Source organism: Marmota monax, unplaced genomic scaffold (assembly GCF_021218885.2).
Source record: "Marmota monax isolate L192 unplaced genomic scaffold, Marmota_monax_Labrador192_F-V1.1 WCK01_AAM20220418_F8-fsc00007, whole genome shotgun sequence".
Taxonomy (NCBI): domain Eukaryota; kingdom Metazoa; phylum Chordata; class Mammalia; order Rodentia; family Sciuridae; genus Marmota; species Marmota monax.
The window spans coordinates 32,460,394-32,482,675 of record NW_026692781.1 but is presented as its reverse complement, the minus strand read 5'-3'; the positions used below and the strand labels follow the sequence as shown (position 1 = coordinate 32,482,675).

Genomic DNA, 22,282 nt, shown 5'->3' with positions numbered 1-22,282 from the left:
ACAAGAAGAAACTTTATGGTTACCCCATGAGAGCCACAAAGGTGTTGTCTCCATCTCTCTTAGCTTCTTTAGTCTAGAAGAATTTATTTATTTATTTACTTACTTACTTATTTACTTATGAGAGTCACAGTCAGTTGTTTTGCTGACAACCCTCAACTGGAGCTTATCTGATTATTTCTTCATGGATTGATTTAGGTCGAACTTTGGAGGTGACAAGAACACTATATAGGTGATGTGATGTAGAATCTGCTGCTTCATTTACTTCAAAATCACCCCACTCGATGCTCATGGAAAGTCATTAACCCCAGTTAGGTTCTATTATCAGAACACCATCTCTCTTCTCATTTTGCAAAACTTTTCCTGAGTCCCAGCATCCTTAAAACGAACCAGTTGTGAATCTGCATGTTGGGTTCTGAGGATCAGTGACAAGTTAGCAATAGCAAATCTTAATTTCATTTTCCCTATACTTTATTTTTCTATATTTCTGAATTTTAAAGTTTTTTTCTGTAAGCCCTAGGACAGAGAAGACACCTATTAACATTTTTAGCAAAGGGTGGTGACCATCTGTCTTTGACGCTCATGTAGTGCCCAGCAGACTTTCAAACTCTATCGAGTGGATGAATGATACCAGGCGAAAATGCCCACAAAATAGATGTTCTGCTCTTCAATGTTTTGGTGTTGGCAATTGATTTTTATTTACTGGTCAAGTGATCTGAAACACAAGAACTGAGATGCAATAAAAAAAATCCACTTTTGACCAAGTTTCCAATTGGCAAACAGATACGCCATCAAAGAAAAAGCAAGTCAAAGGTAGATTTTGCCCTCAATGAATATGGAATCCTCCTATACTGACAGTATCTTAGATGATCAGAGCTCAGTTGGTTGCTAGCTCGTATCCTTGCAGTCCTCATTAATTTGAAGAAAACATTAGTCTTGGACAATAAGACCTAAATGAAAGATTTTATAAATTATTTTTTACTTAACTGTCCTGAGGCTGATGGTGGACTTTAGTTCTGGTTTTGTTACTCATTCACTGTGAACCTTTGTTGAAAAGATTAAACTTCTTTGGACTGTAATTTCCACACCTATACAATAAGGATATTGGGTTATTAGTCCTTTTTAATTACATGAGTTGTGATTCCAAAGATCCTGGGCTTTTAGAGCATTTGAAGAAGGGTAAGAAAATAATGCAATGTCCTAGAGTTTGCTAATGAAACTGGTTAATGTTAAATCTGCCATTATTGCTTATACCTAGGCATGTGCAAAATATTTGATACAAATTCTATTTTTTATTATGCTGAGTTTAATTCAAAATAAAAATAAGGCAACTAAATTCCAACATAGAAGTGGATATGGTAAACTTCATAACCCATACCTTTCTAGAGACAGAAATGAAAATAGAAACTAGGATTTGTTCTGGTTTCAGGCTTGCATTTGCTGCTCCAGCAAGAAAATGATCATTTAAAGGAATTTGCTGGATTCCTTCTATGAAGGAGGAAAAAGCATTTATTCACAAGTATATAGTACTGAAACTTACTTTATTAAATCCAGTCATATTTCTATTCTGGAAACACATTGTAAAATTAAAATTAAATTGAAAAATTGCCACATGTAACATCATGACTATCCCAAGATTTGGTTTGTAACCAGATGTACTGGGGACTCTGTCTTGGAAAAACAACCTTCTACCTGTACTAACAGAGCAGGACTCCTGTGGTTTATGGGAAACACTCTGCTAAGCTTACAACGCGTGACTTACAGGGCAGAGCGATCCGGATCAGTGGACAGATGTGACAATGGCAGACAGATGGGTGGATGGGGGAGATCATGGGCATGTGTTGGAAGGGCTAGACTGTACAGGGAGGAATGGGAATAAGCATGGGCACATTACTCACGAGAACAGTGACATCCACAATTAAATACCAACGACAGCAACAATCAATACATGAAACAATCTTAAGCCTATGTGATTCTTTCAAACCCACATCAGAAAACATGGACACCCAAATCAATGTCACTCTCAATGAAACAACCACCTTGGGAGAGAGGACAGATTTATCTAAATGGTGCTGTCCACCTGTGATGTTCTGGGAACTCTGGAGGAAGGTGCTTGGTGGTGATAAATCTTTAACCGATGAAGGTGAGTCTGTCTTTTGTTTCATTACACAGGGGCCACTTCTCTGGTTTGCTCCTACTGGAAATTGCCTTTCATATAAGTCTGCCTGACAAGGTTGGTATAAAATTTATAGCAGTATGATATACATATATCATGCTGCTACATATATATATATATATATATATATGTGTATACACACACACACACACACACACACATATATATATATCATGCTGCTACATATATATATATATATATATATATATATATATATATGTGTGTATATATATATATATATATATTCCCTCATTCTTAACATAGAGCTTCTAAAACCCTTGTAGGCAAGAGTATTAGGAAAATATTTTGCTCTAATATTGGTTTTTGATCTGGTTGCTCCTAAAACCTTTGTAATTTCCTGAGTGATAGGAGCATCTGAAACAGTTCCTAAGTTCCTTGGAATCGACTGGTAAATAGGAGCATCATTTGTTCTGATGAGGTGACTTTTGGTGGGCATCTGGACAAACTCAGGTTAGGGGCTGGTTTCCAGGGAAACCAACCAAGTGATTACAGGATTACTGCTTTTAACAAAGGCCAATTGATGTCTTCAGTCATTCTTATATAATGAAAATTCCATAAAAATTCAAAAGGACTAGGGTCTGGGCCAGCTGGAGGTACCTGGAGATAAGGCTGGGAGAGGGCAGGGAAACTCTGCTCTTTCCTGCACACTTTGCCCTACTCATGTCTTCTACTCGGTGTTCTTCAGCATCCTTCCCAACATCCTTTATAATGAATGGGTAAAGTTCTGTGAGCTACTCTAGCAAATCAGTGGAACCCAAGGGAAGGGTCATAAGAGTCCCAATATACAGCCTGTTGTTGGTCAGAAGCTCCAGAAGACTAGAATTATTGTTGGCATCTAAAGTGGGGGCAGTCTTGTGGACTGAGCCCTCAGTGTATGGGATCTGATTCTATCTCCAGGTAGGCAGTACCACAATTGAGTTAAACTCAGTTAATGTCTGATAGAGAACAGCTTGGTGGGTGAGGAAAATCTTACCACTCTGATGTCAGAAACACTGTAGGTTAAGACACCTAAGTGCAGGACAAAGAGTAAGTCATAAAGCTCTTAAAACAAAATTGCTACTAAACTAAAACTCTATGCTCTGTTCCTTTATAGTCTTGCTCTAAAACATAAATCAATGGCAGGATTTTACTTTCTTGGTGTTTTCTTCACGGTTTTGTGGTGCTGGGGATTGAGACTAGGGTCATTCCCCGCCAGGCAAGCACTTCACCACTGAGCCCCAACCCCATGGGCTCACTTTTAATAATGAATAGATAAGGAGAAAGACAAGTTGAGATGTGTTCACTGGTGCTTCCTGATTGCTTGAAGTGCCATTTCCACCCACTGTTCTTGGATCTGTGTGCTTTCAGTTCTAGTCACAGCCAAATGAAAAGTCAGCACTGCACCCAACGATGTCAATGAGGAGTTCATATTATCTCACTACTCTGTGTTTGATGTTTGTAAAACGGACATCAGTACCTGTGAGGGAATTCAGTGGCTCACCTTTGGAAGCAACTTGGAGGATGCAATTACCCACACCCAAAATGGGGCTGACATCAGAAGTTGGTAATCTGCTCATTATGTAACCACTTAAGGACTAAAAGAAAGATGAATAAGCAACCTTAGGGCTTTTGTTAAATAAATTGTGAAAGGCCTGTATTAAACAAAGAATGACATTTCTTTTCAACCTAATTCAGCAATTAGAATAAAAAAAATGCCAGCATAGATGAAATTTTCTTGCAAACCCTAAAATGTTTTTCAGGAAACATTAATCTTTTACTTATTTACTAAGACAAATGAAAATGAAAGTGAAAATTCACTTTGATGCCACTGCTAGATTTTGGCATTGAGGTGAGAGATGGAGTAGAGGTGAGATGGCCTCTAGGCAATACACAGTAACAACCTTTGGATATGGGGAAGCAAGCTTCTGGGAAAGGCCATCCATGAGGATCCCATTGGTGAAGAATTTACTTCCAACAACGAACTACAGATAGCATGACTGAGATTACCATTTCTGGGTAAAGGCCCTCAAGGAAAGAAAGTACAACCATACCAACTCAGGCAGCCTAGAATATGAACACAGAATCCTGAAGAGACCAGCAGAGACAAAACCATCGTAATCAAAGAAGAGAATTAGGACTGGACTGCAGAGATAGTCTGATAATTCTTTCATGCAGAGGGATTAAAGGTTAACAGGCATAACGCTGCTGGATATTATTTATAGTTTATACCTATTTACACGTATATTATATTTATTTTAGTATTTTATAGCTCTATATTATATATTATAGTTTTAATATAGAATTATATTATGATGTTGAATAAATTGTGTGGTTTGCATTCATATTTGTTATCAAGTCAGTTCTTCTCAATAAATCTATCAGCTGTCTTTATAAAGTAACAAGTTGAAGCACTCCTTTGGGAGCTGTTAATGATAGACCTTTTTGGACTGGGTAGATCCTCAAGAGACAGTTGTAGACAAGTTCCAAGTATGGGTGGGGGAACCAGGAAGACATCTCCCCCCTACCCCCACAACAAACCTGATCACTTAAATGGCTTTTGCAACAGGGTTTGAAATTGGCAATGCATAATTCAGTCATGTGAAATACACAGATGGACACAGCAGAACATGGTAGAAACAGAGGATGATACAAGCTCTCCTTCCTGCAGGACCCACACTCAGGTGTGGGGTGCAGGAAACTTACTGCCATGTTCCTGATCTGTTGTCCAGCCAGGGTTCTCAGATGCTTCAGGAGAGCACAATATATCTGTGACTTCTCTTTGGTGAACTTGGTAACCACATCAAGGATGTCATTCACCTGAGTCAGGCTGAGGCCAGCACCCAGAGTCAGCTCTGAAAGTAAGACAGCTTCGTTAGTATTCTGCAAGCCTGGAAAAGAAGAAAGCAAGTAAGGAGAGAAGACCATTGTGGGTATATGGTGCCACCTTTCTCAGAAATGCTCCATTTTGCTGATTATTAAAGTAACACATACTCACAGTAGAACAACTTATGAATACAGAAAAGTGTGGAAAAGAGAGCACAAATAATACAGGATCTCTGAGAAGTAATCACGATCCTTAGAACCAGAGAGCGATAGCTCTCTGCTGCATGGATAGAGTGCTCCCTCACCAGGCACTGCTTGGCCCGTCCCCACCTCTCCTCTCCCAGCAATAGGTGCTGTTTTCAGCCTCTGGCTCTTGGTACATGCTGCTCCCACTTTCTCTACCTAATCACTCCACTTGCCTTGTGACTTCAGCTTGGCAAACCCCTCCCTAACTCCCAGGGAGGTTGGGCTGACCTGTTGTCTGCTTCTCTAACATCTTGCACCTCTCCTGTATAGCACAGGTTGCAATTGCAATTTTGCATTTTATTTGTATATTATTTGTGTGAAACAGATTATGAGCTTCATGAGGGCAAGGTCCAGACCTTTTTCTTTAGACTCTTTATCCTCAGTGCCTATCTCCGTGCTTGTTTCCCTATCTAACTTCAAGCCCTCCCCCTATGAAAGCTGAGTTTGAATTCCACATCTTTCACCATGCTTTCATGGTTCTCTCATTTCTCTATCTCCCTATTAAACTTGTTCTATGTGATTGATTGGTACTGAATTGTTCTCTAATTGAACCATGACCCTAGGTGCCACTGTGAGTAAACGCTCACTGGTCTCTTTCCCTCCATCCATGAAACCAACACCTACTGTGTGCACCGTTCTAGGGACTCAGAGCACAGATAGTTCTCTTCTCTTATCAGGAAGTCAGCATTCAGCAGGGGAAGATGGTTATAACCAGGCAAATGAATCAATGATGTATTTCAAATATAAGAAGTGCTGTGAAGTACCAAAACCAAGTAATAGGGTAGGTATGAGAAGGGAGCTTGCAAACCCCTCCCGTAAACTCATTTCAGTGGTTATTAAGCAATGCCTTATCCACTTAGGAAATCTTGCCTTGAAACTGAGAAAAAGTTCAGCTAATGAATTTTTACCTTCAAAATTGCTTTTCCTTACCTTTCCATTCCACTTTGCACTATAGTCATGAGTTCTTAAAGAAGAAAAATATTATAATTCATAATTTCTTATGTTTCTAAGACCTGAATGGGCTGATAGGGAACCCAGGAATGTTCTGGATTTTGTTTCATCAACACAGACTAACTCAGCAGGGGGAGCTCACGCTTTAATTTTGGGAAGTTAGACAGAAAAGATTCTTGTAAAAAGAAACTGAAGTCAGCATTGGGACTCCTTTAAACAAGGTTTGCTGGCAGTGCTGCATGGAGCTGAGACCTTTGGTGAAGCAGGGCTTGACTTTCATTGGGGTAAATAGATGGAATGCTGAATTTGTCTCAGGGTGAAATTTCTTCCACAAGATTCTGTTATGCTTACCCAACTGGCTAACTGAACAGATATCCCAGCTCAGGAGTCTAAAGGTTTATCTAGAAGGTAACTGTGCACATGTCCACATCTCCATAGCTTTTCATATCACATTGTGAACTTAGGTCATGAACTTTTTTGACCTGTCTTAACATGGCTGTGATTTGTCATTGAACAAATAGCGATATGTGGCCTTTGAGATTATAAAACATATTTATTTAGACCTCAAAGGATGTTTAATTGCAGATTCACTACAAGGTAATCCAAGTTTAGAGAAGAAAACTAAATAAAGATTGAAAGAATGAGTTAATTTCTTACAGAATCAGAACTGTGAGGGTGACTCAGCAATTTTGAAACCACAGGTGAAATCAACAACACTAGCAGTTCTTGTGCATGTGAGTGTGTACACTTGTGTGTGTGAGCCACATTTGTCCAGTTATTCAAAGGACTCTAAAATACCAGAGAAGGGTGTTTTAGGTGTGAGCTTCCCTAGCATTATACGTCTTTTTGTTTACTAGACATTCTACAAGATAGAAAGCATTTTAAAAAATGTTCTCTTCTTTCTACTTATCCAAGACAAACAGATGTGTTCATACCGGGAAAGTATTAAGAAGAGCAAAAAAAAAAAAAAATACACACAAAATATTTTACTTCATGTTTGCAAATTTATATCTGGCTTTAAAATCAATGTATGCAGCATTTTAAATGGGTATTTTCACCTTTTCTTTCTTAAAAATCCCCAATTCTCCTTAATTAACATTTAAAAATCACTATAACTGAGATAAGCCAAACACAGCACCATCTTAAAAGCATCCATTACAGCGTGGAAGAAGATTTCACTATTGATAACAGAAAATATTAATGTCAACTATTGTTTATTCTACCACTGTAGACGCATAATCTCCTAATGCATCTAACATGCCCAAGATATGGTTAGTTCTTGGGAAGAAATCAAGGCTTTTTCAGGAGGTTGGTTTACCAGCAGGCAATCCAGTGAAAAGCCTAATAACCATTAAACTAATCAATAAATAATTGTCTAATAGTTTTATTCCACATGTACTTTTCACAGAATGATGTTAATTTAAGGAATCAACTCCACTGAGTCCTAAATGATGGAGGAAAACCAAATCATACCTTTCCTTATTGGGTAGTTTGGGGACAGCCACTGAAATTGGATCTGCTGAGCTGGAGAAGGAGGAACTGAGGGCATACCTAGGCCTGCCTCTGGCCTGTGAAAATGCCATGGGCTATTAACAGGGAGCGTGATAGCTGTTCTTTTCTGTTGCTAAAGGAAAGAAATAAGCTAAGCATTCCCTGAACAATGGAAATATCAGAGATAGCTGAATGAATTTCTGGATGAATCAACAAACATTTGTTGAACTCCAGCTTTGTGCAGAAAATTGAGTTTCAAGAGAGGATATGTAATCTTTACTGGGAGTTTCTGAATTTAGGAGATATTCTTTTCAAAAGATTAGCTGTGGTTCAGCATTATGATGCCAAAAATGATTTCCTCCAGCTGCATGGCCCCGTGATTTGGTTAGTGTCAAATAGTCTTTGCTTTCTTTAGCCAAACCATCTGCAATATAAGGGCGTTGTTATAATAAATGAGAACACACCTTCTTTTGTGTTAGTCACTGTGAATGATTCCAAGAGCCTTGCAGGAGAGATGATAATTGGATAGAAAACTTCTTTAAACTTCATATCAGGCCCTAAAGGAAAAAGAATTATCATTAGTAGAGTAAGAAGCCAGATAGATTTCATTTTGCAAATAACACTACAACTTAGAAATGATTCTTATAGACCTAATGAATAATATGAAATAAAACTATGACAAAGGAGGCTTGTCTTCCTCCTTAGTCATTTTTCCCATATTTGAGCTGAATCTGGCCCAAATAGTAAGCCAGGATTTCATACTCTAGAATTTAGTAAGAGTAACATCTATTTTGCTATTGATCGATGCTTGAAAAAAAAAATGGAAATATTAATCCCAGAAAAATCTAATCATATTCTAGAGTTGGAATGAGAAACCAAATTGCTTTTTTAGGAGCCAAAGAAATTAGTCATATAACAAGATGAGCCAGGCAAAAGGGCAGTCCAATCACTAGGTATGTATTTTGATCTGTGAGTAGATGCCACACTTACACCTCCTTTCACGAATTTAGATTTTCAATATAGGAAGTCAGAATTGGGGTCTCCTTGCTACCCACAGAGGGAAGTGTTTCCCAATACAAAAGGAGTGTTGGGATACTTCATTGTCAGTTCCAGAGGTCTTTTAGGGCTCCTGAGGCAATCCAGGTAGTCCTCTCCCCATAGAAAGTCAGAACCTTCTGTCGGGGATCCTCCGCCATCCTCTGCAGTATTTACATTTATAGTCAGACTTAGTGCTAATGTCCATAACAACACACACAGACGTCTTTACAACACACAAGCTGAACAAGAATGAATGGAACCTCCATGGGTAACAAAACAAAGAAACTTGTAGAATGGTGGCCTAATCAATTCATAATTACATTCACTGCTTTGCATATTTATTTTTCCATCTGTTATAGTTTCAAAAAAACGAAGTGGATTTTAATTAAGTTTTAACTTATAAACATTTAAGAATCCTATGTACTGGGGATAAAACTTCAAACATCGAATTCTCAACTGAAGAATAATTATTGACTAAGTTACAAATGATAATGGAACATCCACAGAGAACTGACTACATGTAGACTGGGGACTGTGAGCTATTTATTATCAGGCAAGCATGGAGAATGGAAATACACTAAGTGAAACAGGAATCAGGGGAACCAGGTTCTTTCCCTATCTGGGCACTAAGTAGCCAGGCAAATTTAGGAAAACCTGGAAACTCTCTTGACCTGGCTTGCTTTCTCTGAAAATCAGGGATTTGACTAGATGATCTAGGAACGTCTTTTGGCTCTCAGAGGTCAACTGAAGTGTGGGGTAAGACTGGCTGTTTTATTGAACAGCAGAAATTCAATAAAAACATAGAATGTCAAACCTATTAAAGCCAGTGGGAACCTTTCTCTCACATATGATTATTGTTTCCTAAGCAAGATTCAAAGGTTTCACAGCTACATTTGAAAATTGGATTTTTCTCAATTAGCAGTAGTTCATGGGCAGAATTTCTTTATGGTTTCCTTCAGTCAATTTCTCTAAAACCAACTGCTGTGATAGGTAACAATAAGAAGAAATGAACAAGTATGAAATAAATATTTATGAGGATAATTTGCAAATATTGACCATGTTTAATCCAGCAGCCTTTTTCTCTTCTCTTCTTTTTAAATAGATTTCTGTGGTCTCAGTTTTGGTTCAGTACAGGAATCATTTAATACGCTCATATTTTCTCTGTCTAAAATTGTTCCTATTTCACTGAGTCTAATTAAATTTGTCACTATTTCCAGCAAAGAATATGACATTGAAAGAAAAGCCCTTGACTTCCAATTGCTCCTTCACTTGAGTAAATATGGGAATCACTGGTCTAGTTTAACAGAAGAAAAAATGGAGGCCCAAAGAGGAGAAGTGACCTGGTCAAGGTGACACAGATGGTTAATGTGAACAGGACCATGAACCCAGGGACACCAGGCTCCTTGCCCAGAGCTCTCTGAAACTGAAATAGTTCTATGCATCTGGAAGAAGCATTGTTTAAATAATTTGCCAGTTAATAATAAACAAGGGAAGCTTTGTTCAAGCAGGAATTGAATTGTTTAATTTGTTTTAAATTATGATGATACCCTTGCAAAAATATTTTATGAAAAACTATTTTGTTCTTTTTTGGGAGCGTCCAAAGGACAGATCTTTTGGTGGAATTTCCATGCTTTCATAGATCATTTCACTCTGAAAAATGTAAACAATGAACAACAATCATGGCAAAGCCTGCTGCATATAAGCAGTAATTAAAAGCAGACTGGCTAAGTGAACTTCTTTTTATCATGAAGAGTCTGTAAATGTTGCAGTAAGTTATTAGTGTTAGAAAGGGTGACAGAGATGGGAGTCCCTGGGAATGAATGAAAACTCTGATTAATGAGATAATTCACATGTCCTGATCAGGTGAGGCTTGCACCTCTGAAACTATAGTGCAAGGATTTCTGGGGGTCCTGAGCCCCTTTTAGGGGTCCCAAGGTCAAAATGATTTCATAGTGAAGGATATTACCTGCTTCCTTCCCTCTCATTCTCTCAGGAGTGTCCAGTGAGTTTTTACAAAGGCTGTGTGATGTTTGGTATTGAAACCAGCTGAAGGCAGGAGCCAGATCTGTGAGCCCAGCCGCCTCTTTTATTGGAGGGGGGATAGTAGGGGTTGAACTCAGGGGCACTCAACCACTGAGCCATATCTCCAGCCCTACTTTTGTATTTTATTTAGAGACAGAGCCTCACCATTGCTGAGGCTGGCTTTCTACTCACGACTGACTCAGCTTCCTGAGCTGCTGGGACCAGTTGCCTCTTTTTAGCTAGCACTAAGTAGATTTACACATGTGTAAAACAATGCCACTCTTCTCGTTGATTTTCTTTTTTGGAAAAATATAGGTTTTTCTTTGTGAACAATGGATTTATGCTAATATGTTTTCTCTTATTATTTCTAAAGACAAGAATGAGTGAATGAATAGTTAAATACTACAAATGCCAACAGATATAACACATATAAACAAAACCTCACTAGGGTTATTAGTGATTTTTTAAAGATGTGAGCAGCTCTGAGACCAGGATGCTGAGGAGCACTGCGTGAGACAGTGGTAAGGAACCTCAATACATCAGCTCCTTCTGCAAGGGCCGGATACGCACTCAGACCTGGTGAGCACACCCAGACCTACTGGCATGAAAATACTGGATGGGTAAGGACAGAGCTCTCTGGGGCATAGGAAGCCCTCCTCAAATTTGGAAGGTTCATGAGCTCTTTGGAGCAGGAGGTTTGTCTTTTTTTTTTTGGTATCCCAAGTGCCTAGTTCATTGCTTGACATTTGACTCCTAACAGAAGTTTTTGAAACAAATACAAGTGAGTCCAAGAGAGGTCAAGAGGAACAATTTTTTAAAATGGAAACAATTTTTTAAAATGAAAAAATTTTAAATTTAAAAAGGAGGCTGCTAAATTCTTTAAACTTATGTCAAGATGTTAGATAACATGAGACAGGAAGTTTGTACGAGTCTTTCATTATAGTTCATATCCTGAGTTTTTCTTTATTTTAATAAAGATACTTGAGTGCCATATGCGATGTCCTGCCCTAGACACAGGAGGGAGAGGAGATTTGCTACACGGACGATCAGGGACAAGTTGGGTTTGTCCAGGAGCAAAATCTGAAGAGAAAAATTCTTTTATAGGTCTCTGAAGAGGACAATGATACAAAGTCACCCAAAGGGGCAAATGGTGGCAGAGACACAACTGGGGATGAGCTGATGGGAATGTTCTTTCTCTCAAAAGTGTCATAAACAAGAACAAGAATACACCATCAGTTCAGGGGGAAATATAAATTCCTGAGTTAGGTCCAAGGGCTGAAATTTTTCTTTTTCATATAGTTTGTACAAACCTTAAGAAAAAAATGTTTTAGTCTTTTTTGGCAAAAACAAAGTCAAAAGTTGATCAGCCTCATGATCCCTAGCAGCCAAGTCCTGAGTGTCTCCTGTTTGATAGGTTTGGACTGTGGACTGGGGATACAAGGCAGTGAGACACACCAACGCTTCATTTCTGCTTTGGCTAGAGCAGGTTGGCAGGGGGACTAGGAGCAGAAAGAAACTGGCAGCTGTTAGTTAAGTGGTGACTGTGTGCAGGGGCTAGGCCCAGCTGGGGACAGCTAACTACACTGAAGGCAGCAGAAGACAAATGTCAATTCGTGGTATAAGGTGTAGGCTCCAGGGTGGGGATGGGGGGCGGGAGCAAGTGGTTGCTAGGGTTTCCTGGAAGAGGGGAGAGGGGACAATGGAGTTGGCAGATTCAGTTGGGAGGCTGTTCACAGGGTATAGAAAAAAATCACACAGTCAAGTGAATCCTCTTGACTTCAGGGGAGAGGTTAGTAAGTAGGAGGCAGAGTGAGAGGAGGGTCAGAAGGAGCTGCCAGGAGTCTTCAAAGCAGATTTCACATCTAAGACAGCATTCTGGGGCCAGAGGGAGCCACTGACGATTTCTGAGCCAATTTTCTGGGAGATTTCTTTGACTGTGGTCTGTAGTGGTTCTCAACTCCAGACCTGCAGACAGATTGCATCTGTCCCCTGAGGAGGTTTGTAAAAGTTCAGAGCTATTTCTAAGCCATACCACAAGAGGGTCTAATCTGGAAAAACACTTTCATTTTTAAAAATCCTTCTAAGCAATTCTGGGAAATTTGGGAACCCTGCCCTGAGTTGAGTTGAAGGGGACATGTTGGAAGGAAGGTGACCAGGTAGGGAATTTTCTGCAATAATCTCAGCATGGATGAAAATGGTCTGGGCCAAGTGAGTACTGAGTGCAGGTGAAAAGGGATAGATGTGCTTGAGGGCCAGTGAGTGTGAGGATCATCAGGCCTTGGCTCTGGGGGAGGGAAAAAAAGTGATGGTATCATTAGCATAAATATGGAAGTCAGGGGAGAGGGGTTTATTGGAGTTAGTGGGGAACATGATAAACTCAGGATCAGGAGTGCAGGGAAGGATCAGGAAAGATAACAGAAGCAGAAATGGATTTGGGAGCCATTTATGGAGATGTCACGTGGAGTCTCAGGGATGAACAAAGAATTAAGTGAAATAAGTGCATGAAAAGTACTTACCTAGAAAGGAGAAAGGAAGGTGAGTAGGGAGAGGCGGGGATGTGAGTGGGCCACTTCTATAAGAAGGGCAGTCTCAAAGATGGGGGACAGGTTTCCCTAGGGCTATCCCATACATGGAAATTACAAGATAGCAGAACTCAGCTCAAAGCAAGATGTGGCTTTCTAGAAGACCAGCCAGGGGCCACTGACTAGCTCTAGCTGTCAGCTAGCCCAGCTTCAAGAGGGTTCACTGGTCAGAAGCTTAGCAGCTCCAACAAGAACTCATAGTGATAGGGAAAATCACATGTGAAGAATTAGCAATGTAGTAGTAATAGCTTGAAAAATAAGTAATGTAATAATAATAGCTTGAGGGATTAAATAGGCACTCTATTAGATTTTATGTAATGTTATTTTTACGTATCTGAAAAATGAGGCCTGCCATCCTGGAGTATGTTCTTATTTATATTCTATTGATATCAGAAGCATCAAATTGGCTTCAAGGAGCACTTTCCCATATTGCTCTTTAGACTCCAGATCACTGGGTTTCTGCTCTGGCCCCAACTCATGCCCCTCCACAGGGACAAAGAGACCCTGGGGTCAAGAAATATTCCACTCATATCCTGCACCTCATCTTCTAGCCATAGGCTGTGAATACCCACGTGCTCAATTTTTTTTTTGCCCCAAAGGCCCCAAACCTATTCCAGGGCCCATGCGGTCTCTGCTCCAGTCCCTTCTCTCAGAGAGGTCAGGTGCTTGAGCCATGACCAAGAGACAGCTGACTAGAGAGTGGGAAGTGGATGGAGCTTGAATTGTGAGAGGGGTATCCAATCTGTGACACCAGAGGTGGGAAGAGAATAGAACTGGTATATTCCGCTTGTATTTTTGCTTTGGGTCTACAAATGTCAGGGTCTGGTCAGACCTTTCCTGTCACTCCAGGAAGTGGTATTTGCTGGCCACTTGATAAACAGCCTAAACTGGCCTAAACTTTCCTCTTCTTTCTTCCACACTAGACTAGAAATCACACCAAATTTGGCTTTTAAAGGGAATTGTGTTTTTGCTGTAACTACTATACCATCCTTAGGAATTTCTTTTTGTCCAAACATTTGTGTGTGTGTGTGTGTGTGTGTGTGTGTGTGTGATTATAAAATTAATGCTCATGTAGAAAAATCATGTAGAATTACTGAAAATTCTATAGAAGAAAAAATGACTTTGAAAGACAATTGTGAAAAGATAATTACCATTATGTTAAGTACATTTCCTTCTACTCATTTTTCTTGGCTTTGTATATTTATGCTTATGTTGTATTTATCAATAATAATTTTTCCTACAGATTCAGTGTCAAGAGTGCTTAGTTTTTAAATTTTTTCACTTCAAATGTAGCATTTTTATTTTCAAATGTTACAAAAACAAAGATTTTTCTAAGTTTCAATTATATAGTTACGCTTTGATGTATTGAAATGATCCCCTACTGTTGAACAGTTAAGTTATATCCAATGTTTTGTTATTGTAAAAACATTGTGACAAATACCTCTGTATATAATAAGTATTTGACCTATCTGTAATTGTTTTCCTGGGGCAGATTTCCAGCAGTGGAATTGTTGGATCAAAGAGTACATAGAAAATTTTAATTCCCTAGACACTCTAATTTCTTCTTTTTTTAAATTTTGTTTTAGTTGTTGATAGAACTTAGTTTTATTTATTTATTTACTTATTTATTTATAATAATTAAGGTATTATTTATTTATAATAATTAAGCTATTTATTTATTTATTTATTTATGTGCAGTGCTGAGAATTTTTCCCAGTGCTTCACACATGCTACACGAGTGTTCTACCACTGATCTACGACCCTAACCCAACACTCTAATTTCTATTGCCTCTATGAGCCATCTCATGCCAAGATTGGCTCTAAGGGTGATTCTGGACATCAGTTATTAGAGAAAGTAGGCATTTAATAAGAAATGTTGTGTGCTTGTTACTCTAATTGAGGTATAATATATGTCCTTTATGTCCACCATTTAGTCTTCCCAACAAATTCTTTGACATATGATACTATTATACTGAGGAAAAAATTAGACTTGATCTAAAAAGTTACAGACCTGGGACTTAAACTAGGCCCTCTCTTTCCTAAGCAGTCATCACCATGCTGGTGCCACCTTTGAATGATTACTATTCCTTTCAGGCCCAGTACAGGGAACCTTTTCTACAAGGTAGATTTGGGTTGGCAGTGATTGAGAGTTTGGGAGAATGACAGTGGTGTTTAGAACTTCCCATGCCTGCTCCATCAGCACCCCAAGCCCTGTTAATCAGATTGATGAGACACACTCAGACCAAATATAAAAAGCTTCAGGAAATAGAAAGTCTTACATTGTCTTTCTTCTAAGTTTTGTTTTCTTCTTGACCCAAACAACATTTCCCTTCTTTATTCATTTGATGGCAAGAGGAACTCTATAGAAGAAAATAAAAATAGCAAAATTGGAAAATCATAAAATTGTCAAATATCAAAAGAGATGATGATGGTGGTTATGGTAGTGGTAGGCTGTGGTTTCAACATTTGTCCCCTCCAAAACTCATGCTGAAATTGAATTGTCATTGGGATGGTGCTGGGAGATGAGTTCTTTAAAAACGTAGAGCCCTCATGAATGGACTAACGCCATTATAGCAGGGGTGGGATCCTATTAGAAGGATGAGTTTGGTCCCCTTTTGCCTCTTTCTCACTTTCTTGCCCTTCCACCACTGTGATGCCTGCTGCCATATTATGATGCAGCAAAAAGACCCTTGCTAGACATGGACCCTGAATCTTGAATTTCCCAGTTTCTAGAACTGTGAACCAATAAATTTATGTTCCTTATAAATTTCCCAGTCTTCAGTATTCTGTTATAGTAGCACAAAATGAACTCAGATGTGGTGGTGGTGGTGGTGGTAGTAGTAGTAACCTTATTAGTTGTAGTCTAGGTTTTGTTGAGCACTCAGTGTGCTGGGCATGATGTTTTATGCTTTGCAGATATGATGTAATTTAATCCTTGTAATCATAATCCCATTGTACTGATAAGGAAACAAATACTTAGAAAGGTTTTGCAATTTATCAAATTATATAGCTATAATATAATTTAGAGAATAGTGCAATCAGAATTTGAAGCTGTACTAATCTGATAATAGGATTATTTCTTGCTTATACAACATAAATTTATATTCTCTCTAATTTTTAATAAATACCTATAGTTTCTTGGTTGTCTACCATAGTCTAGGTATTATGTTCAGTGCCAAGGTATTTAGGTCTTTAATCCTCAAACAACCTCTCCAGAGAGAAAGGAGCAGGGACCAGGTTTCCCAAAGAAGAGAGAAAAGCTGTTTTGGGAGCCTTCAAAGTTAGGACAATGTCCTCTGGGTTGCCACCAAAACTCAAGAATTGGGCTCCACTGAAGAATTTTTTCCTACTACTCAAACTATGACCACGCACTCTACCCTGGATATCAGGCATGGGTCTTTTCTCTATGCTTATCTGATCCCAGTGATCTAGCTAATTAAACTGATTCAAGTGATCTTTAAAAACACAAGGAAACTAAAAATGAAACACAGTTGATAATGAAAGGTACTAGAGTCTATAACATATGATTTCAAATAATGAATGAATGAATTGAATTGAATTGAAAAATGAATGAACAAATAAATAAATCTTATTGTAATTTGTCTTACTTCTCCAGCTCAGGTAGATAGTAAAAATAATAATTATAACTGCCAGATATAACAATAAATATCTCACATGGCTCATTCATGTCAGTTTTGTTTATGTAGTCCTCTAGTCTCCCTTTAAACTTTGCTTTAGATATATTTCCTTGCATGCCCCTTTTGGTCATCATCCTAAATTTTTCTTACTTTTTCACATTTTTAAAATAATATAGACATCCAAATATCTCTGGATATATAATTTTGTGGTTTATAAGGTATACCTTTGCAAGAACAAGAATGCATTTTTTAAATAAATGATTTCATATAGTCTTTCTTAGCCATTTACAATAGTGGGGGTGGCGGGGGGAAGATAGAGTATAACAAAAGCATATTTGATCTTTGTCCTTGGTTCCTGGCACAGAGCTCCTAAAAACCTTGGCTTTCCCAAGTGATAGGAATGTCTTTAGATACTCTGGTGAGGCCCTTTTGATCATACCTGAGTTTATGTTGAAGTGACTTAAGATGAAGACCCTAGATAGCCTCAGGATAGAGCTGGTCAATGGAAAGATCAAGTGATTAGAGGCTTGGAAGTTTTACCCCACCCACCCACCTCTGAAGAGAGAGGGGGCTAGAGAGGTCTGTAAAAACTCTTGAATAGGGGTGGGGCTGTGGCTCAGTGGTAGATTGCTCATCTAGCATGCATGAGGCACTGGGTTCGATATTCAGCACCACATAAAAATAAAATAATGATATTGTGTCCACCTAAAACTAAAAAACAAATATTAAAAAAAAAACACTCTTGACTAGGAGACTTATAAGCTTCTGAGTTGATTACCGCATCCATGGGCCAGGAAGGCAGTGTATCTAAACCCCATGGAGACTCAGGACCCTTCTTGCCCTATGCACCTCTTCATCCAGCTATTCATCTACACACTTTAAAACAGCCTTTCTAATAAACCTGTGAGCAAAAGTAAGATGTTTCCCTGAGTTCTCTGGATCTTTCTAGCAAATTGTCAAACCCTAAGAATGGGATGTAGGAACTGCCAATTTATTGCCAGTGGATCAGAAATAGGCCCAGACTTGCCACTGGCAGGTGAGGTGGGAAGTGGTCTTGTGGGACCAACCCTTAACTTGTGGGCTGTGACACTAACTGTAGGAAAAGTGTCAGAACTGAATTAAACTGGTATCTAAAGAGTTGGAGAATTGCTTGGTGTGGAAAAACCTGCATATCTGGCGTCAGAAGCACTGTGTGTGAGAGTGGAAGAATAGTGTGTGTTTCTTTAGAAAGGGGGTTATGGAGGGGGTGGGCAGAGGAGAGTCTGAAGCTTAGTAGTTGGATGTTGTAGGATGTTGGTGGCAATTGATTCTATACAATGTGAAAAATGGAAATGGCCTCTCCTCTCTTCCCCTCTACCTTCAGTATTAATCAAAGATGGAATCACATACAGAGAGAACTCAGGCATTTATTTGGTGAAAATGTCTCACTTTGGCTATGACTCAACAAAAAGTGCTGCTGAAATGGCAGTATGAGAAATAGACTCTTTGCTTTTCCCTATCACAAAGCAAGATGTTAGGAGGATGGCCTAATCCATTTTCATTTAGAATATGCTATTTCATAAACTTTACCTTCAAAAAGTCTATTAAGGTGTCACTGTGTGCATTACAAGGAAAAAAAAATCTAGTTCCCCTTACTGAGATGGGTAAAATGGTAAAGCATCTTTTTCTGTATATAATATTGAGCTTTCCCTGAAAACCAATCCTATAGATGTGGGATATGAGGAGGGAGTAGGCAGGGAAGGGTATGATGCTTTTCTATAGCCCAGGACTGCTGGCTCAGCAGCCATCAGTTGTTGCATACTTACAGGACTAAACATTTTCCCACTCTCCACAATGGGTCTACATTCAGTACAGCAGCATAAATTACCTGGGTAGAAAGGAATACACAATGTTTCAACCCAAAGGCCATTTCTCTGCCCTTGATATGTCTCTTTCATTCATAACTTGGTCTCCTTTTATCTTCCCACCAAAAAGCATAAAAAATTCCAGTAGTTTTTCTAGACTGAGCTAGAGCTTTCAGAAGTCACTTAGGATACATTTCTGGGTTGCAGTATTTGGAAGGATGCAGAACAGGAAATCAGTGAAGAGAAAGGACAGAAAGAACTCTAGAGGGGATACAAGTCACATGCCAGAGATGTGCATATCTTATAAGTAGAAGAACTAACTGCTTTTGGTCCAGATTATCTTTTCAAGGATGTTTCTATAGTGAAGAGCCTTGAAAGAAAAAGAGTGTCTCTGTAAAGGATTGAGCAGAAATACTTATTTCCAGAATACTAAAGATAATGAATGCCACTTTCTGGGAAACTTATCACCCATTTTCAAGACTTGAGTTCCTTATATTCAGGGTTTCTCTCCTGAATACCCAGGCACACTTGGGCATCACTGATCTTTTTCACATTAACTTGTGGAAACTGGTGCTAATGATACTATTGTAACTATTGCGAGTGCTGTGAGTAATGAAGTCCTTTGTCTCTGACCCAGGAGTCTCATGTCTTCTATCAGCATCCGTCAAACTGTGACAGTCTAACTTATCAACTTGTTAGTAGTGTAAAAAATCTCAGGCCTTCTGCAGTTCTTGGCAGTCACTAAATTATGTTAACATATAATATTGAAAGAAATGACCCTGACACAGAGAGAGTGTCTCTTACAACAACTAGGAAAGTATGTCTGGGAATGGGGCAGGGCAACTATTCTGTATCTTTTTATATTACTGACCTTCACTTTTATTGGAGGGGTCATAGAGTCTTTGAGAGTCTGACGACATTTCTGTTCTGTGAATATACACACAATGTTTTGCACAAAATCTGTAGGCTTATGAACCCCTTATAGAATTGACCCTGAATTAGAATCCCTGTTCAGGACTGCTTCTTCCCAAAGTTGAGGATTATAAGCATACAGTACATTACACAATAGGTGGTCATTAATGTTTATAGAGGGATGCATGACTAAATAAATCAGTAATTTAGAAGATTAAAACATAACATAGGTGATACTCCACAGCATGAAACCAAAGAGAAAAATAGTTCTACTGGAGGAAAGTAAAAATAAAGAAGGTCTTGATAATTCCCTGGAGAAATAATTCCCTCTTTCTCTTCCTCTTACCCTCTCAAGAAAAAAAATGGTTTGGGAAAAAATAAATAGATTCAGACAAGATAAATAAGAACATGGATCCTACAACCAAATTACCAGGGTTTAAGACCTGACTTTTCCACTTGCTAGTTATACGATCCTGGGCAGTAACTTCACCCTTCCATACCATTCTGCACATCAGTTTCCTCATCTGTACAATTGGCACATAATGCTTAGCTTAGAATAATGTTTTGTATATAGAAAGTACTCAAAAAAGTTGGCTGCCATGATGGTGTCAAAATATCAAAGTACAGCCATTCCAGGAGTAAGGAGATAAAGAAACAATGAAAGTCATGGGGCAAAACTGAAGATTAAGTTCCTTCTCTTCTCTGAAAAGATCCATTCTCTCCCATGAGAGTGTCTCCTTTCTCTTTTCTAATCCCTTCAATAAATTCATACCTGTTCCTCTGCACACAGGCCTGAAATCTTCCTGGCATGGTTGCAAGAATCAGAATTTGAAGAGGATCTTTTGCCTGACTCAGCCTTGTAGCTGATCTCTGACTTGTAACATCTGGAGTTTGCACCAAGTTATCATTGGTTATCCTAATTCTTTTCTGGTTACTTTCATTCAGCTTTTTCTGTATCTCTATTCTTCACTTCAAATTTTTGGTGACTAGAGGAAAAATCTTGAGATAATCCATGGTTCTTTAGTTAGAGCACATTCTAGTAAGAACCAAAAGGCCTCTTGATTGGAGCTCAGATACTGTAACCCTTAGGAGTAAAAGTTGGGGCTTTCACCCTCAGTCCATTTGAACGGCAATGCTTACCTATGGCAAATGAAGGATTTGAGGTGAGGGTAACACCCTTGTAGAATCTGAAGTGATCATGAGATTTTGAACCCTGATGCCTGGGAGAGTAAAGTCACCTCTTTCTCTTCCTCTTACCCTCTCATTTTTATCTCCAGAACTTAATGGAATCTCACTCAAGGGTAAGATCAGTGAGAACTCTAATTCATGTTTAAGCATGATCCCTGCCTTAAGTATGCCTCATCCAGTCATCCATCAAATGTCACCATGGATCTCTGGACTATCCTGATGTTACTTACATTTAACTGTCCATGTCTCACCTGATAGAAAACAAAGACTTTGGGCTATACCCCCCAACTTTGCCCTCTTTCAGAAGGAAGCATCCAGACTGAATAGATTCCCAAATACACTAAAAGAATTCAGGAACCCAAGTCCTTAAGTAGAGTGATGTTAGGTAGCTAATCAGCCATGAATCGATGAACAGGGAAAAGACAATGAAGGGTAACATAAAACAATAAGAAGCCTTATCTGACAGATAAGCACCTGGAAGATGGGAGGCTAGAATGTTAAAACCTCCACCCAGCCATAATTACCTCCTCTTTAGAAAAATTATTGCTTCAAGATCATGTCACATCCCACCAGGTGACCTGGACCCTCCTTTATCATGAAACTATCACAACTCCCAATCACCCCGATTACCTGGGCAACCAAAACATCAAGACCCTCACAAAGAAAGCTTGCTGGGGGCTATTCAAAGGGTAACAAACAGATTAAGGGGGGGGGAGAAAATTGAGGCAAAAGCAGGGGGGACCCAGTTTCCTTAAAATCTCCAACTCTGTGAGCAATACATCATCCCCTCTTGGAGGCAGTGCATGAAGTTCCTAGGCTGTCAGTCAAAAGTTAAAAGGTGGACCTGGGCAGGATTCTCTGGAAACTTCCCTAGGACTCCCAATAAAACTGGAGGGCAGAAGAGGCCTTCTCTCTGAGGGGACCCTCTTACCCTTGAAAAAGTTCCCTTTCTCTTTTCCTATATCTTCAATAAACTCATGCCTGTTACTCTGAAGTAAAAAAAAAAAACTAAAGATGAAGGGAAAAGTGTGTACAGAGCAATATTAAGTTGGCTGAACACCAGACTGAGATAGATTTTGTGGAAAATACCATCAACAACAAAATGTATCAAAGTGAGAACAAACACATTGCTCAATGAAGATAGAGTAATATCAACAGACTATTAGAGAGAAGGCAGAACTATTTCGTTCCTATTTTTACTTCCATATTTTTCACCAAAGGAATGTTTGGTGAACTAAATGCATCAGACAAGCACAAGAGGAAATTGGTCCCTAAAGGAAATTGGGTACTCAATACAGTTACCCTCCCCCCTTAGGGGATAAGATTCTAGATTGACCAACACCGTAGACCAAAGCACAAGAATTTCACAAGGCA

The 22,282-nt window shown here is 39.0% G+C and overlaps 1 pseudogene; it reads right to left on the bottom strand.

The window, feature by feature from the left end:
• LOC124094656 (aldehyde oxidase 3-like) overlaps positions 1-22,282 on the bottom strand; it is a 90,604-nt pseudogene that overhangs the window by 60,606 nt on the left and 7,716 nt on the right.